At 44.7% G+C, this 9,047-nt stretch overlaps 1 long non-coding RNA gene across 1 annotated transcript in view; it reads right to left on the bottom strand.

Moving 5' to 3' along the window:
- Positions 1-299: 299 nt before the first annotated feature.
- The window catches only part of LOC129406470 (uncharacterized), a 9,950-nt gene continuing 1,202 nt past the window's right edge, over positions 300-9,047 (bottom strand). The window contains exons 2-3 of the long non-coding RNA XR_008631014.1: positions 8,202-8,369; positions 300-444 (exon numbers count right to left, since the gene is read on the bottom strand). This is a non-coding gene — a long non-coding RNA (uncharacterized LOC129406470). The remainder of the gene's footprint in view (positions 445-8,201; positions 8,370-9,047) is intronic.

The following is a 9,047-nucleotide window of genomic DNA, read 5'->3' as shown; positions in this document are numbered from 1 at the left end:
CAGAAGAGGCGATTAACTCCAATGACCAACGCTGGTACTCCAATTGCCGCCTGTTGTTGAAAACAAAATTGGTGTTTTCAAAGCCTTATGAAGCCAGAGAACTCACACACACACAGCCACCAGCGACAGTGCTCCCACAGACTGACGTGGAATTTAGCAGACAAAGCCCGAGGGCCGGGGGGCATTTGACCATTTAACGCCTTTATTTCAGTAACCACTTTATTATAAGTGGGACATACCGGGGAACTGATTCGTGAACGGAATTTGCCCAGATCCTCGTTTTTATCCAGTCATCAGCCACCCCGTTCCATCCGGTGGGCGATTTCTCTTGGGAAAAGCTGGGACCCCTTCCGGCTCTGCCTCAGTCAACAGCAACTCTGGTCCGGTTATGATTATATTTTTACCTGTTCCAGTCTTCTTCGGGGGCTCACAGTGCTCATTATTCTGAGAGGAATATGAGAAGGAATAATATTAATAAATTGCTCTTCCTAGTGCAGTTGCCTCACTGGGGCCGGCTCGTTAACACGGGGAGTACCTGCTCCTCAGTACTGGGGCTTAGCAGAGCCGGCGCTCGCGAGAAGGCAGGACAGAGTTATTTCTAACCCTTCTACCCCAGGGCACGGCACTGAGGCTGAGAATCAGAAATGGGTCATTAACTTTGTAATCTTCTCGTTTGTTTAGGATGGAAGTCCAGGATTTTAAAGCAATTTCACCTTTATCAGTGAGATTCATCCAACGTCACTTGTAAACTGTTTTACAAGTGTGAGTTTCCACAGGTAAATATAATGTGAGTTTCCACGGGTAAACTCTGACGTAAACTATATTCCAGTGACCTTAACACCAGGGCCTATGACACACATTTAAGTCACTGATACGATCCTAATATGCTGCATCAGATCCTACCTCATCTTATTGTGAGCTGAAGGTTTCTACTTCTGTTTATGGTGAATCTCAACAAGAACACTAGCATGGGTTTATTGTAATAGTATGAATAAATTATAAGATGTATAGAATTTTTGACAAGTAGCTCAAGCAGTCAATAATTTATGACTTGCTCACTTTAACCATTGAAGAATCAAAATAACACACCTCCAACATTGAATTGTTTTATATATGAACATCCCAAAAACACTACAGAGGAAATGAAAAATCTATTTTACAGGTAGCTGAAAAGTCTATTTCCTTGAAAAGAATCAACAAATGTTGATTTTTGATCATTTTAGTTTTATTTAATGAAAAACTTCATGATATACTTCCCTCCCAATGTTCAATTCAGAATTCATGCAATTATACTCTCTCTGGTGCATTTTCACATGGATAATGTTCACTTTTGGAACATTATCAATAATTTAAAAAAATCATTCAAGTATAGCCAAAACAAGTCATTTAAAACTTTATAATATTATCCACTTCATGGGGCTGGAGCAATAGCACAGCGGGTAGGGCGTTTGCCTTGCACGCAGCCAACCGGAGTTCAATTCCCAACATCCCATATGGTCCCCTGAGCACCACCAGGAGTAATTCCTGAGTGCATGAGCCAGGAGTAACCCCTGTACATCGCCGGGTGTGACCCACGAAGCAAAAAAAAAATAAAAAAAAGATAATCCACTTCAAAATTATAATATTTTCTTTTCTTCAGGTAAAAGGACTAAGAGGAGAGAATTTTGAAACTATGTGCTCACATGTTAAATATTATTGATGTTAATGCTATAGAGCTTACAGAAGTATTGGAAAACCTGGTGAATTTTTTCCTAACTATTTGAGTTAACATACTTAGAGAGTTTCTCTGTCTTTCATCTTTACATAAGGAAAACATTTGTTTCTAAAAATTTACATCACATAAGGATTTGACTAGAAAAATAAATTGACACAAAATTGAAGAGTTTCCTCTTCTGCTTTATGATTTATTTGTTCTCTTATTGTTTTTGAATTGCTATGTTGGAGTGAGATTAATAAGTCAGGAAAAGAAAAAAATGTGAACGGGCAATTTCCAGGGAATTATTGGGAACTATTTCTCTGTAAGGACATGCGTGCCCTTCACTTAAACCTTAGCTGTCTCAATACGCTTATTATCAAAAGGAGCCCCGGTGATAATGTCTGCACCATATGGAGCTGTGGTGTAGGATTCTTCTCTCAGAAACCACGAGATCAGCGTGACTAAATTGATTTAGGGAGGCGACAGTGAATGCTGGCTGAACAAATCCATCCCTCCGAATACCCAATCCTGCATCAAATGTGAGTGGGAACCATAAGAGTTCATTCTGGCTGTGAAATAGTTTTGTATTTTCACCTTAGAAATATACCACTCCCAATCTGTGCTTTGTTTGCTCGTAAATTAAAGTGTGTGTTCCTCCAGCATTTAGGGGCGCTCTAGCAACCCGGAGGCTGGCTGGTCCACTCTAACTGGGACCAGCGTCAGTGTTTGAGCTGCTACTCATCTCTCTGAATGATACCACTGAACTAATGCGAAGGGTTAAAAATCAGTTTACCTTGGGACAAAAGGCTATTATAAAAGCACTGCCTCAAAGCGTGGTGATTAAGGATGCACCTTCTAAAAATTCCAAATATAACTAGGAAAGATGTAAATAGCGTTTGAAGTTGCTGTTTGTGCTTCTTCAGTGAGATCAGGTCTAATGAGCTCCCTGCGGTCATTAAAAAATATGAGAGGTGATTTAATTGTTTGGGGCGCTCCCAACCTGATGCTTATTTCAGAACTACAGCACAGACAAAGCATATTTATCACGGACCATAACAAGTGAGCCCATAAAATTTATACAGCGAAATGACATAAATCACCAGGCAGTAAACAGTCACTGGCCCGCTAGAATGTTGGAATTCCCACTTCTTCAATGCGGCCGTCTGGGCCGGCCCAGAATGGCAGGAGGGGCATTTAATGGCCCAGAGTAGCGGCGGCAGCCTGGCGGTGCTGGCTGGAGGTTCCAGAAGACGCTCGTTTCTTTACGGACGCAGATGAGTCTTTACCTGGCTGGACACACGTAGAGATGATCTATCTGGAGGCTGCATGCCTGATCTATCCGGGGCCGGCAGGGTCTCACCCCGGCTAAACGTGTTATGTGTGTATTGACATGAGTGAGTGGGCAGGGTGGGTTTCGGATGTTAACTGGGCTGCCAACATTTTAGAAGGTTTGATTAAAAACACACCTTCTGATTCATGCGAACAGAGATCTGGGGGACACTCCCGGCACTGACGGTCACCGCCCCATTCATCAACTTGGTGGCAGCTAGCCCACGCCGAGTGAGGACCCCTCTCTCCTTGTCCATGCACCATCCAGGATGTCACCCCCTGATGGGACACTGGCTGACTGGAGCCTGAGCTCGTGGCAGAGTCCACAGCATCCACCCCACGAGGACCTGCTGTCGGCTTGTCAATGACCATTCCAGGGTTCCTGGAACCCCTGGACCCAAGTGTGACCACGTGGGCTATTTTCCTAACCCTCTCCGGATCTGGAACAGAACCTGCCTGCGGAGGAGTGGGTGAACTCCCCGTGGCTGTCGGATTTATGCAATGTGTCATTATTTCGCTCAGACTAAATTAAAAAACATCTTGCAGCTACAGCTTCACCTTGACAGGAAACACGAGATTAGCAGAGGGTCCATCCATCTTGCCTCCCACTTTGTCCACGTTACTACACATTTACGACAGTTTCTTCCTCAAGAACTCAACTGCCAATGTCATTTCTTGTTGAATTGCAAAAGTATATTTATCCTATCTTAGTCTTTCAGAATGCCTGTTCTATTTTCCATGTGTGTGTCTCTGTTTTATTCTACAGACCCTTAGGAATGGACTCTGTTGAACTGTAGGATAACATGGGGTTTGTCCTTTCGGTCTTGCCGCAGGGAACTTCGTTTACCTTAAGGCAATGTCCTTTCTGTATGGACACAGGAAGACAGTTAATATTATGCTTTGTAACTTGGGAGCTGATTGACTCCAATAATATTTACTCCTGGGCATCTGCTTTCTCGGCTCAGTTGCCCTTAGTTCCTAACACCCGAAAAGCAGGGTCCTGACGAGGGACGGAATGGACCCAGGGCAAGCTGTGACTACCCTGGCATCGAAATGGGCCAGGCCAAAGGCCACAATACTCAACTATAAGTTGAGAACATGGTCATAGACAAATGCTGTCATGATCCAAAAGTAACGATGAGACTAGGACCCTGCTGGGGTTAGGAAGACTAACCTGGACTGAGGACTGTGGTCTGGAATATATAGTGAATGTCCTCAGGAAGAACCAAACTTTAAGTCTGATATATCTCTTACTGTGCTCATACAGATTGACATTGCTAGAAATATTTGAAGTAGATTTACTATAACTATTTAAGTAGATTATTAGCTGAGGAAAGAAGAAAGCGACACACCCTGGATGGGATCCCACCCTAAGTGTATCTCCTAGTAATCTGGAGTAATCTCCTGAGATGAGATTTTGTTAATCTCCTGAAGGAGTGCTCTTATTACTCTTTGTTGATTTGTTAGTGTTCAACCCATCACCCTATGTGTCACCACCCTATGTGACTGCTGTATAAACTAAGACTGTGAGAGAAGCAAGAGAGAAGACACAGAAGCAGAGCACAAAGCGAAAGAGAATCAGGGAGTCCTCGGAGCCAGAAGCAGGGGAAAGAAAGAGCACAAAGCAAGTCAGAAGTGAGAGTCAGAGACAGAAGTGAGAGCTAGAAGGGCTCCAAGAGAGAGATCAGAAGAAGAGAGACCGGAAGAGATAGAGGAGAGACAACAGAGACAGAGAGACAGACAGAAGAGAGCACAGCAGCACAGACAGAAGCAGAGCACAAAGGAGGAGCCATCCCGATCCAGTCCATACACAGCAGCTCGAGAGCACTGAACGTGAGAGTGAGAGAGCAAGAAAGAGAGAGGAGAGAGAGAGAGCGCCACCGCACATCATATCACCCCCTTCCGCACATGCGTGTTTGTATTTTTTACATTGGACATTTTCTTATAATTATCCAAAGGTCTGGATGGCTAAGATCAGAGTTTGCCGTGGCTTCCCCTTGGGCTGGCAGTGTGATGGCATGGGCATGAAGAAGAGGGTTTTGTCAGGAAAGCCGGCTGTCGGGCGCACGTGCAGGGAAAGGTGTCACCCCGGCACTGGTGGGCCTGGCTGACGGCGGGGGGAGGGGGGCTGCCTCTCTCCTAGCGCCCCCTGCACACACTCGCCCCAGCTGCTCCACCTCGCACCGTGGGCTCTGCCCTTGTGCAGCATCCGCCTTGATGTCATGCAACTATCTCCTGGTCCACACTTCCAGGATTCATTCTGGCCTGAACGCGGCCGATTATATTCCTACATGCTATGAGCAATCACTGGCAAAATAAATGCGTTTAATTGTGAAAATATTAAAAAGCTTAAGAAGAATAAGATACGAAGAAAATATGCTTCAAATAGTGTAAGATGCCAATGGATATAACTGTTTCTAAAGAGCTGACCTAAATGTCTGCAGAAACGCTCCAAATTCCTCCATTGACAGCCCACCATGCTGATCAAGTGCTAATTCTCTTTCAGTTTATGTATCAGCAGAAACACAATCTCTCTCTCTCTCTCTCTCTTTCTTTCTCTCTCTCTCTCTCTCTCAAAAATTGAACTTTATGAGAAAAAAGTGCTCAATGTTTTGCATGGCAAGTCTTTGCAAAGGATTCCTCCGTGAAGAGCACTGTGTGAGCACACGTTGAGGTGACTCTTGGCTAAACTCAGGTGGTCACGGCCGTCCGTGCTCAGGCGAAGGAACGGGGCTCTTCATGACCAGACTCTGTTTCCAGACACTTGGAGTGTTGTGATGAGTGCCAGACTTTCAGAACAGAGAACCCTCTCTGTGTGCCCGGTTGAATTGTTAAAGAGTTCATGTTATTAATAAAAACTTCCATCAAGGGCCTGGTAATGGTACAGCAGGTAGGGCGTTTGTCTTGTATGCGGCCGACCTGAGACCGCCCCGGCATCCCATATGGTCCCCCAAGCACCTCGAGGAGTAATTCCTGAGTGCAGAGCCAGGAGTAGTCTGAGGCCATAGCATTGCGTCTTGGTAAAAGTTTGAGATAAAAATGGAGAATTTTATGGGAAATGTGGGAACTTTTAGTGACTATTGTTAATCTTAATTAGTTAAGATTAATTAAGTTAATTAAAATAATTAAGTTAATCTTAATCTTAATTAAGCTTCCAGGAGCTTGGTTATATAGTCTCTGGATATTGGCCATTGCTGGGATTACACGGTGCTGGGGTCAGTTTCTGGGTGTGACCGCCTGGCGACTGGAAAATGGGGGATCTGAGCAGCCTTGAAGATCTCGGCCCTGGGTCCCGCACACCTGGGTTCCTCTGCCGGTTCTTTCATGCATGAGGCTCATCCAAACTGTGTGGAGAGTGGCCTTGACATCTGATAGCCTAGTTCTCCCTTTTAGAGATACTGGCAAGCTACCGAGAGCTTCCTGCCCGCAGGGGGGAGAGCCTGGCAAGCTCCCCGTGGTGTATTCATATGCCAAATATAGTAACAATGATGGGTCTCATTCCTCTGACCCTGAAGAGCCTCTAATGCGGCACCATTGGGAAGGATGAGTAAGGAGAGGCTGCTAAAGTCTCGGGGCTAGGACAGATAGAGACGTTACTGGGCCTGCTCGAGCACATTGATGATCAAGGGGATGACAGTGACACAGTGACAGAGCCAGGAGCAACCCCTGTGCATCGCGGGTGTGACGCCAAAGGGAAAAAATAATAATAAATAAATAGAGACACTCAGAAAGCTCGGACCTGAGCAACTTGCGGCAGAGATGGCCCGGGACTTTGCAATAGGCCTTCTCTGCGGGGCCGCTCCAGACGGGGGCGGGTGCCGGCCCACCACCTGCCCTCTGAGAGCCCCAGCGGGCGCCATATTCTAGAAGCCAGCGAGAAGCACCAGCTCCCACGTGGCCACGATCCAGAGACACACACGGGAATCTCGGACACGAGCAACCTGTGGCAGCAATTTCTTCAGACCTTAATAATTAAAATCTTAGAATTCCTGAAGCCTTATATTATAGTCATATTATATTTTATTATATAAAATTATTATTTATGTTAGATCCATAACAAGCAATACAAAACACATTGTCTAGCAATTGTATTTTCGTCAGGTATGAGGGAGGTAGGACTGGTCTCAAAATAGTGAAGGAAACTAAAGCAGAGAAAGGATACCTTGCAAACTGTCTGCCACACAGGCAGGGGAGGTATGGAATGGTGGGGGGAGGAATACTGGGGATTTTCATGGTGGAAAATGTGCACTGGCGAAGGGATGGGTGTTGGATGACCGTATGATCGAAGTTCAAACATAAAATTTTCGTTACTGTATCTCATGGTAAATTAATAAAGAATAATAAATAAATAAATAAACCTTAATTAAAGCTGGTCATTTTGTATCAATGTTACAATACTCAGAATTTTGCATTTCTGAGTTGAGCATGTCAACGTTTCCCCCCCTTCAAAAATAGATACAAGCAGCGAGAGTGCTTAAAGTTAAGTACGTAAACTTGAGTGCTTCTGTCTGTAATTTTATAAATAACCATGATAATTATCTGTTAAAAGGATATTGAAAATGGAAATATTGTTCAATATTTCCTATGTTGGCAAGAATTCCGTGTGCCTTGTGAACGCTATGGAAATGTCTGTTGTAATTGAATTCTATGACTACATAAACTGAAAATTGTCTGTTAGAGTTGGCATCACACAGTAAACTGAGCTTATTTATTTGACTACATTATTGAAAAGTTTCCCTTGCCAAGCATGGCGGGAAAGGGTATCAGACACGGGGAAGGCGTCGGGCACTACGGCACCCTGGACCCTGGGGGGCAGCAGGCCGGACGCCTGAGAGCGGACTGACCCTTCCCCACGGACCCTCGGGCGCCGGCTTGGCCCCAGCAGTCCCCCTCTCAAATAGAAGCCGGGCCGTGACCAGGATAAGTGCCCATGGCTGGCCCTCGCGTGGCACTAGCCGGCCAGTGTGTGGCCGAGACCAGGCAGCTCAGTGGCCTGGAGTGTGACCACTCCTTCTGCGCCCGGCGCAGGCCAGGGAACGGACAACCGCACGTTTTCGTGGGGAAACTCGTTGTTAGCTTTATTTAGAATGATGGTGTCTTGTTTCCATTAAACCTCCAGAATTTTGATGACTTCCCCTTCCTGGCCTCCTTCATAAAATCCATCATCCACTCCTACCTCTCGCCTCGATTGCTGTTGGAAAAGCGCGTCTCCCGTTGCAGCCCTGCACGCGCTTAAATCACGGCTGGCTTGGCCCCGTCCCTGGGAGGGACGGGCCGGAGCGCCGGGAAGGACACATCCATCTTGATGTCTCCGGTGTTTGTTCAGTAAACACATCACCGGTGCCTGCATGGGGAATTCGAGTTGGAGAAGTCTGAAATCTGGCATTTCAGTTTGAAAGTCATTCATATGGTTTGCAGTCAAGTTTCCAGTCATAAAACTCTTTCCAGTAATGTATTTAAAACGATGAACTAAGAGATTAAAAGCATCTACAACTTGCTTCTCTAAGTCTGTGAGTAGAAACACAAGCATTTTGTTCTTTTAATATGAAGCAAAGTCATTTTCAAGGATTATTGAGGTAATGTTATAATTAATATGATGGGCGTTAGTACAAATAGTATTCCAAGCATAATCAAACATAGATTTTAGTATATCCAATGTAGCACTGCATCAGAAAAATAAGATTTTTTTACCAAGAGTCCTTTTTCCTTCATGTAAATTATGACTTTCTTTATAGAAGTACCTTCTCAATTAATGGATTTGTCTTAATTTTCAGATCAAAATCACATATGGCTGCTGCAAGGAACTTGCTTCTATTAATATCTGTAAATAATTATTTTCTTAATAACCTAAGAGTCTGTGGTTTTTCAATCCCGTGCCGCAGCGTTTACAGATGGGGGAAGGAATGATTTCTCAGAGCCATCTGTTGGTGAAACCTTTAGCTTGCTACTTGTTGGCACCAGCTTCTGGATAAATCATTCCTATTTATCTCTATTTTTAGCACAGAAATTTATAAAATTTAAC

The sequence above is a fragment of the Sorex araneus genome, chromosome 7, assembly GCF_027595985.1.
Source record: "Sorex araneus isolate mSorAra2 chromosome 7, mSorAra2.pri, whole genome shotgun sequence".
Taxonomy (NCBI): domain Eukaryota; kingdom Metazoa; phylum Chordata; class Mammalia; order Eulipotyphla; family Soricidae; genus Sorex; species Sorex araneus.
The sequence above is the reverse complement of the archived record's forward strand: the minus strand, read 5'-3'. Positions and strand labels throughout refer to the sequence as shown.